This window comes from Triticum dicoccoides, chromosome 5B, assembly GCF_002162155.2.
Source record: "Triticum dicoccoides isolate Atlit2015 ecotype Zavitan chromosome 5B, WEW_v2.0, whole genome shotgun sequence".
In the NCBI taxonomy this organism is placed as follows: Eukaryota; Viridiplantae; Streptophyta; class Magnoliopsida; order Poales; family Poaceae; genus Triticum; species Triticum dicoccoides.
This window is the reverse complement of record NC_041389.1, coordinates 547,506,787-547,516,308: the sequence shown is the minus strand read 5'-3', so window position 1 is coordinate 547,516,308 and position 9,522 is coordinate 547,506,787. Positions and strand designations below refer to the sequence as shown.

Here is a 9,522-nt window from a genome sequence, read left to right as displayed (position 1 = left end):
CCGATGGCCTCGCCCGATCCCCGCGCCTGGGCTCGCCCCAGTCGGGTGCGCCCCTGTCGGCCACGCCCGCTGCGCCCACTCGGGCGCGCGCCCGCACACCCGTAACCGCTAAGGCCCCCAGGGGCCTATGACAAGTGGGGTCGTCCCCTAAAACATTTTAAAAAAAGGGAATAAAAAAAAGACTTAAAAAAATATATATAATAATAAATAAAAATGATTAATTAATTAAGTAAATAATTAATTTAATTAATCCTGATAAATTAAACCTAATGACTAATTAACCTAATTAACTACTATTAATTAAACTTAACTAAGATAATTAGTTAACAGGGTATGACGAACGGGACCCACATGTCAGGGTTGACCAAGTCAACCCTGTTGACTGCTGACGTCAGTATGACATCATGCTGACATCATAAATTCATTTTCAAATTAAATAATTAATTAATTAAATTCCAGAAATTAATATAATCTTTAGAAAATCATATCTTTTAATCCGTAACTCGGATTAAAATATTTTCAACACGAAAGTTGCTCAGAACGACGAGACGAATCCGGATACGCAACCCGTTCGTCCGCCACACACCCCTAACCTATCGAACTCGCAACTTTCCCCCTCCGGCTCCTCTGCCCGAAAACACGAAACACCGGGAATACTTTCCCGGATGTTTTCCCCCCTTCACCAGTATCACCTACTACCGCGTTAGGGCACACCGAACACCGCGTATTGCCTTGTTATATTTTGTGATGCTTTGTTTGCTTTGTATTCATTATTTCTTCCCCCTCTTCTCTCCGGTAGACTACGAGACCGACGCTGCTGCTGACCAGTTCGACTACGGAGTTGACGACCCCTCTCTCTTGCCAGAGCAACCAGGCAAGCCCCCCCCCTTGATCACCAGATATCGCCTATTCTACTCTATACTGCTTGCATTAGAGTAGTGTAGCATGTTACTGCTTTCGTTAATCATATTCTGATGCATAGCCTGACATTGTCGCTACATCTGTTGATACCTTACCTGCAATCCTATATGCTTAGTATAGGATGCTAGTTTATCATCATTGACCCTACATTCTTGTCAGTCTGCCTTGCTATACTATCGGGCCGTGATCACTTGGGAGGTGATCACGGGTATATACTATACATACATACATACTATACAGATGGTGACTAAAGTCGGGTCAGCTCATTGAGTACCCGCAAGTGATTCTGACGAGGGGGCTGAAAGGACAGGTGGCTCCATCCCGGTAGAGGTGGGCCTGGGTTCCCGACGGCCCTCGACTGTTACTTTGTGGCGGAGCGACAGGGTAGGTTGAGACCACCTAGGAGACAGGTGGGCCTGGCCCTGTTCGGCGTTCGCGAATACTTAACACGCTTAACGAGATCTTGGTATTTGACCCGAGTCGGCTATGAGCCTATACGCACTAACCATCTACGTGGGAGTAGTTATGGGTATCCCGACGTCGTGGTATCAGCCGAAGCACTTCAGACGTCAGCGACGGAGCGGCGCGCGCCGAATTGGACTGGAACGCCACTAGGCTAGGTCTGCTTTCGGCCGCCCTCGCAACGTGCAGGTGTGCTATGGGCGATGGGCCCAGACCCCTGTGCGCTTAGGTTTAGACCGGCGTGCTGGCCTCTCTGTTTTGCCTAGGTGGGGCTGCGACGTGTTGATCTTCCGAGGCCGGGCATGACCCAGGAAAGTGTGTCCGGCCAAATGGGATCGAGCGTGTTGGGTTATGTGGTGCACCCCTGCAGGGAAGTTAATCTATTCGAATAGCCGTGATCTTCGGTAACAGGACGACTTGGAGTTGTACCTTGACCTTATGACAACTAGAACCGGATACTTAATAAAACACACCCTTCAAAGTTCCACAGACAACCCGGTGATCGCTTTTCCGCAGGGCGACGAGGAGAGGATCGCCGGGTAGGTTTATGCTATGCGATGCTACTTGGAGATGCTACTTGGAGATGCTACTTGGAGGACTTCAATCTACTCTCTTCTACGTGCTGCGAGGCGGAGGCTGCCAGAAGCGTAGTCTTCGATAGGATTAGCTATCCCCCTCTTATTCTGGCATTCTGCAGTTCAGTCCACTGATATGGCCTCCTTACACATATACCCATGCATATGTAGTGTAGTTCCTTGCTTGCGAGTACTTTGGATGAGTACTCACGGTTGCTTTCTCCCCCCCTTTTCCCCCTTTCCTTTCTTTCTGGTTGTCGCAACCAGATGCTGGAGTCCAGGAGCCAGACGCCACCGTCGACGACGACCCCTACTACACCGGAGGTGCCTACTACTACGTGCTGCCCGCTGACGACGACCTGGAGTAGTTAGGAGGATCCCAGGCAGGAGGCCTGCGCCTCTTTCGATCTGTATCCCAGTTTGTGCTAGCCTTCTTAAGGCACACTTGTTTAACTTATGTCTGTACTCAGATATTGTTGCTTCCGCTGACTCGTCTATGATCGAGCACTTGTATTCGAGCCCTCGAGGCCCCTGGCTTGTATTATGATGCTTGTATGACTTATTTTATTTGTAGAGTTGTGTTGTGATATCTTCCCGTGAGTCCCTGATCTTGATCGTACACATTTGCGTGCATGATTAGTGTACGGTCAAATCGGGGGCGTCACACCCCTCCTTGTGATTCCTTGGTTTGTTTTGTGTGCAGTTGCTCCGATCTGGAAGAGGTGGTGGAGTTGTTGTTGTTGCTGCTGCAGGTGGACGAGGCACGAGCCCTCATGGCTCCTCCCTCCTCCTCCCCCTGTGACGTGGTGAGCTGCACCCCCTCTTCCTACCCCCCTGCCCATATATCTTATCTAGACAATTTGATTGCAATTGTGGTTCTGGACACGACCTGGCAGTGATTGCTAATTTCAGTGTTTAAAAATTCAGTTCAATTCAGTCACGTTCTTTTTCTTTTGTGCGAAAATTCAGTCACGTTCAATGTTCAACTTTTAGAGTTGAGAAACTGTTGTTATGACCACTGTGATTTAGATGTTCAGAAATTCAGACGAGTAGTATGATGAATGAGCCACCTTTTAACCCCCTACTAAACCTACTGTGAATGTGTAGAGAGCCAATGAAGGGAGGTGTGGACATTTTACCATGTTCATGGGAATAAATCAACATAAAATACATAGCTTGTAGATGGTTCGTCAACCACCATCAAACCCGAGTTGTAACTTTCTGGACTAAACTGAACTATGCAATTGACTCAAATAAAATTGAACCGTGCAATTGACTCAAAAATAAATAGAAAATATACTCTGGCTGTGTCTGCAGAATTACATTATGGAAAGATGTGTGTGAGGTTATCCCATCGCAATCGGTTCCAACTTTGTCCATCATGTCGCTCTGATGAGAAAACCTCGTTCACGTTCATTAATAGGACATAGTGCTGCTGAAGTATCTATGTTGAACAATTATAACAGTACCAAGTAAGTTTGTTCCAATTGCATTTGATGCAGAAGGCATGACACCGCCATCATGCGTCAGGTTTAGGTAGAAGGCACGTCACCGCCACGCTCTCCTCCACTACAACGCCACGCACCCGGTAATTATACATGCTTTCTCTTCATTCAAGTAATAATTCATTGCATTTGCATCTCTGACTATTCTGGGTGGGCATGAATCTCTTCTTTGTTTCTTCATCTCCTCTTATTCTGATTTCTGTGTTTGTTTTATGTGCAGGTTACTCCGATGAGGACAAGCTGCTTCTGCAGGTGGAATGGCCCTCATGGCTGCTCTACCTATTCCTTTTGCTACCCCCACACGTGGTGAGCCCCACCCGTTCTCTACCTCTGCAAATCTAATGTGATGTGCACAAAATACTTCCAATTGTTCTCGACACAAGAGCACGTCATGTATTGTTCTATTTGAATGTGCAATTTCATTGCTTCTGTGCTTTTTATGCTTGCTTCACAAGAGCCAAATCATGGATATAAGCTGCGCTTCCTTTCAAGTTGAATAGTAATAATCACCATTTGGTTCCATTTTCTCCTCTGCATCCCAGTGTTCACTCTCTCATAGATGTCCATATATACACAGTTCCGATCTCCTTTTTTCTGTGGCTCCATATAGCGAACATCAAAGCCGTCGATGCATTGAGGGCTCAATGTCGTGTCCGCCGGCTAAGCGGCAAGCCGGGGTTGGGCCTGCACACTGCCTATCAGCACCCACCGTCTCCATTCACGGATCTGCAGGTCAACCCCTCTTCTCTCCTCCTATCCACCCATCTTCTTTTCTAGGGATAGGTGTATGGTTGCATGGCAATTTGTGTTTTGGGGCTCACCATGTTCTGCTTGTCCGTGTTGGCCAAGGAGGCTTTTCTTTTCTGGTAAAGGCCAAATGTACTATTCTCTATGCATTATATTTTTGTTGTTCCCTTGTTTCCATGCTTGTTTTTTGAGGGGGTGTAAATATACGCTTTTTGTTTCCTTGTCTGGATTCAGGTAGGGCCTAAGATTATTGTTCCTTTGTGCATGGAAATGTTGGTCGTTTTGTTCCTTTGTGTATGGAAGGGGCCATGATATGAATTTCTAATGTTTGAGTTGTAATTAGTGCTTTTGTTACACATGTAAACATATGGTTGTTTGTCCAATCACACATGAAAAAGAGAGGGTTGTTTGTCCAACAATTTTCTTTCTCTGTGATAGTTTTACTAGAAATAAAGCATAGTCACTATCACATCGTCTTTTATATCTTACTGTGTCGTGATATCTGTATAGACTCTGTCTACGCCCTTTTGACATTCCACGCGCAAGTCAGCATTTAGTGAACTACAAGTTTAAATCATGACAATGTTCTATGCTGAGCAAATCCACCCTTTGTAGGTATGCATGGTAATGTTAAAGAGGCCCCTTATGCTCCTGCAGATTTGTGGGTGATTCCCTGTTGGGTTTTCCTGTGGTAGATTCTCTGTTGATGAAGACTGTGGTGCAATACTTCCTGGAGACATATGGTTTCAATAATCAGCACACTACATGAACCAGTATGTGATTATTTCCAGTTTTGCAACGGAGTGAGTAACTAGAAGCTTTAGCGTGTTACAATATTTAATGTATATGTATCTTGTGATTGTGGAAATAAAAACTTAATAACCTTTGACCGCAACATCAATTGATATGTTATCAATTCATTTAGCTTTGGAAGTTGGATCTACCACTATACATATATGTGAGCTAATCAATCAGTTTTTTTCCTTTATTCTACCAGGTTCCTTCACGGCTGCCTCCCAGCCAAATCCGGCCGCTACCAACCAGCACGTGCTCGCCTTGGTCTCCTCTTTCTCCCTGAAAAAGTCTACCAGGTATACATATATGTGAGTTGTTGTCATGAATATCTACTCTAGGAGTTTTCCACTGAAAAAGTCTACCATGGATTTACATGCAACTCAGAGATTTAAAGATGTCTTCTTTGGCTGGCATGATTGTTTACCTTTTCCTCACTAGAAGCAATTAACCTACATGATCCGTGCAAAATATGTCTCACCACTTTAGTAGATAGGTTTAACAGAAAATAATAGTAGCACTATTTTAACAAATGGTTCCTTTGTATGATGCAGGTTCAAGGGCAGAGCCATAGATTTAGCCTCTAAAAATAGGCTCTGAACGAATTTAACCATGATGTGCACGCAAGGGCAGTGATGCCTTTTACTACTTGAGAGGCCCAACAAGGTATTTTTACTTTTCTGCTACCAAAGGAAACAATGAAAAAAATATGCTGCTCCAGTGCCCTGTAGTTTGTTCCTGTAAAATTTTACAAATATGATGAAGAATACGTTGCATCATTTGCAGTACCTGGCTACCAAGAAGGAGCGACATTGTTGTTAAACTTTTCTCTATGAGCTATATAGTATATACTGTCTTTTGACTATGCGCTTCTCTTAGTGCTGCCTGAACATCTGTATCTTTGCCCTGTGTTATATGAGCTTATGATAGACACACTCTTTGAAAGCACGACCAGCAGCCAAGGACATCTCACGCCATGCTCTATCTCATCTTAGTCCTCACTAATTCACAAACGGGATGAAGAGGACACACTAGCTGTCAGGCGGGTTTAGCGCTACTTCCACCATCACACCATCTTCCATTACTAGGGACCGCGATGTCTCTGCGTAGCCGTCGATGGCATCCATTTGCCTATTGTCTCCGAGGGCGAACCCCGGTGTCTATTGTTCACACCCAACATGAGGATGCAGTACTAAAAGCAGAGAATAACAAGTTAAACAATAACAGACCATGCTTCTGAAACTCTCAATGAAAATACTGTACCAGTTTAAACTTTCAATGAAAATACTGTACCATTTATAGAGTTTTCATATTTATCAGTAGGATGATGAAGCCTGTCAAGTATTATCCAATACTAATTAGCTTTGCCTCAGAACTTGGAAAGAGAAAGTAGAGTTATCAATAATGATCAGCTATAAGGTACCGTTGATACCGATGTTTCCAGAACATCGTTTCCAATTGTTTGTTACCTCATTGTGTTTATAAGCAGATATAACATCTCCTGTAACACTTATTCTTACACTTGCTGATATGAACTACTTGGCTATGTTTATAGAATTTATCTCCTTATGTTTTGTACTACTCGATGCAAATTAGTTGTCCTCAGCAAACATTGTGTCTTGCTTTTGATACAAATTTCAACTTTATGATCTGCAGTGAAATTACGGTTATCCTGGGCAACAACTACACTTTTCTTTTGGTATATATTTGATCTGCATGCCCTATATTAAACTCAGCTATCCTGTGCAACAACTATACCTTGCTCTTGATATATCTTTGTATTGTTTGTGATATATACTGAACACATTTCTTCTCAGCGGTTACTCTAATTTCCTTTGGATGTTCTAAACGCTCTGTTATATTGAAGTTTTAGACGGAGAGTCACCATGCCGAGCCAGGCAACGCGCGCCAAGGCACTTTTATGCTCATATATTATTTGGTGGCTTCTCAATTTGTGTATGAAAACAAACTTTGCTTTAGGGTGGCTGTTCATGCTTGACGGAATAATGAATGCAAAGATAGTTTCCTTTGATTTGGTTACTCGGCTGACAAGAATATGCATTTCTCTGTATACCACCTTACCTCTCATGTGATGCTTTCTATGTTGTGTATTCCCTATATTAGATAAGGGCTATTGCTTACTTGGACCATATTGATTCTGATTGGCCTATTGTTAAAGTTAAGACAATAGGGTTGATGCTTGAGTACATAAATCATTCAATTACATACATCTCACAGTTTGTTTGTATCAGGTTTGTGCAAGGTAGTCCCTATGAAGTACATCGACAAGGCGGATGGATTATGGCGCCTATTAGTATGCTTAGTGATAATGGATCCTTAGTTGACTCTTTTTGTTATGTTCCTACTCTTATTACCTCCTCTTATGTGTTATCGCTTTTGGTATTGAACCTCATGTCGAATGGCTATCTTTTGTGGTTATGTAAACGCACCAAGCTTGATTCTGCCTTATAAACCAATGTTTATCTTGTGCTCCATTGTGTTTTATTTTTACCACAATTGAATGTTTCTTTAATTTATTATTATCGTATATAAGTGTAAATGCTATACCTGAGTTCCTACTGACATAGGCAAAACAATTGAACCGGCACCCTCGCGCCAGGGCGCGATTCCGATCTAGTTTATATGGTGCACGCAGCACACGATACAAGGGCTCAGCCCGACACTAATGTGAGTTGGTTTCCAAATCGACTTAAACAAAAGGACTTTCTCTCTCCTTTTTCTACTAATTAGGAATTAACTACTTCCTCCATTTCACAATGTAGTGCCTATAGATTTTTGTAAAAGTCAAACTTTGCCAACTTTGACCAAATGTATAGATAAACCTGTGTACATCTACAATACCAAACATGTATATTCTAAAAATATAACTCACAATGTATCCAATGATGTGCATTTGGTATTCTAAATCTACTTAGTTTTTTCTATAAACATGGTCAAAGTTTGTAATATTTGACTTTTGTAAAAATTTATAGGCATTATATTACGAAACGGAGAGAGTAATTTAAAAATCCGACAAGCTGATCGCAAGAATCCAAAACCAACTAGTACTCCATCACGAATCATAGACTTGACTTTGAATAACCAACACACGCACCTGTTGTACTCTCACGTATCAACACGGTGTTCTGAACTTCGGTTCAACATCATCTGTTGGTGTAGTTTGGATTAAAGTTTCCCCATTAAATTTATTTGTCTCCATCTCGCTGCCATGATAAAACTTGCTCGCCTGAACTGCCTGGTGGGTGCTATAAACAACAACATGCTCTTTCCTTTTCTGACACCGTGCAGGCACGACATATCTCTCCTTTGTTCCTTGATGATTTGTTGTATTAATGGTATCATTCGCAAAAGCACATGCAGTCACATCATTCTCCCTCCCTTGAAATGAAACGGTCCTCGATTTCGATCTATACCTTGCAGATCTTTTTTTGAACACTTCGACGCTGCACTTTATATCCTTTGCGTCCTTAGAAAGAATCGCATAAAACTCACCCTTATGCATAAAAGTGAACTTATTTGTTCGTCCATGCTGAAAAGCGTTAACATTATGCTGCTACGGACGCCTCAAAATAAGGTGACAAACATGTAGTGGCATACGTTGCATTCCACCTTATCAACATAGCCATCAACAGAAAAAAAAAACCTTCACCCTATGAGTTACCTTCACTTTGCCAACATCATTTATTCACTCCATATAGTATGGTCTTGGGTGCTCCCATGTTGGCAACAAAAGAGACCCCACCACATCCTTGCTAATAATGTTGCTAGCACTGCCACCATCAATTATAGGTTTGCAAAATTCTCCCTTGATAGTACATGCAGTTTGAAAAATACTCCGCCGCTGTCCTTGTTTAACAATGGTCTTGTCATCTCGCTGGACCTTATGTGCTAGCAAACTTTCCATATCAGGATCATCTTGAGGATAATGTAGTATAGTATCACCATGACCTCTTTCAATTTCATCCTCTAACTTAGGCGTCTCATCTTCAGATTCTGAAATATATTTCGCATCAACAAGTAGAACCCTTCATTGATTGGAACATTCATGCTTCATGTGTCCACGTCCTCCACACTTGTGGCAAATAATATTACTGTGACTAGGTCATGAATGGCGCGCGTTGCTATGCCCATGTATTAGGAATTTTAGATGAAATAGGATTGCATTTTTTTTGTAAAAAATGTATTTTGTTTTAAATTGATTTTTGGGCTGTTATGAGCCACATAATAGTTTTTTCTTTATTTTAGTTGGGTTGTTATGGGCATTTTTTTGTGAAGTGCGCACATGCAGTCACATGAATAGACAATGGTGAGGCTCCTGTCGTCTTAACTAGATAGGGATCAAGGCGCGAGGGTGCCGGTACCAAAATTTTGGCCAAGCAGATAATGCTAAATTAGTAGGTATCCAGGCTTAGCATCAAGCAGGAAATCCTAAGTTAGTAGGTATCCAGGCTTAGCACCAAGTACATTGCATTCATAAGACCACAAAAGATAACCACTCG

The 9,522-nt window shown here is 42.4% G+C and overlaps 1 long non-coding RNA gene across 4 annotated transcripts in view; it reads left to right on the top strand.

Moving 5' to 3' along the window:
* Positions 1 to 7,489, top strand: part of LOC119306089 — a 17,270-nt gene extending 9,781 nt beyond the window's left edge. The window contains exons 2-10 of one of the 4 annotated variants that reach the window (XR_005148851.1): positions 2,662 to 2,764; positions 3,461 to 3,546; positions 3,684 to 3,769; positions 4,041 to 4,195; positions 4,826 to 4,983; positions 5,208 to 5,301; positions 5,557 to 5,668; positions 6,659 to 6,701; positions 7,255 to 7,489. This is a non-coding gene — a long non-coding RNA (uncharacterized LOC119306089). Of the gene's footprint in view, positions 1 to 2,661; positions 2,765 to 3,460; positions 3,547 to 3,683; positions 3,770 to 4,040; positions 4,196 to 4,825; positions 4,984 to 5,207; positions 5,302 to 5,556; positions 6,412 to 6,658; positions 6,702 to 7,254 lie in introns of those variants that run through there. The other 3 variants (XR_005148852.1, XR_005148853.1, XR_005148850.1) reach the window with 3 other exon arrangements.
* Positions 7,490 to 9,522: the final 2,033 nt, after the last annotated feature.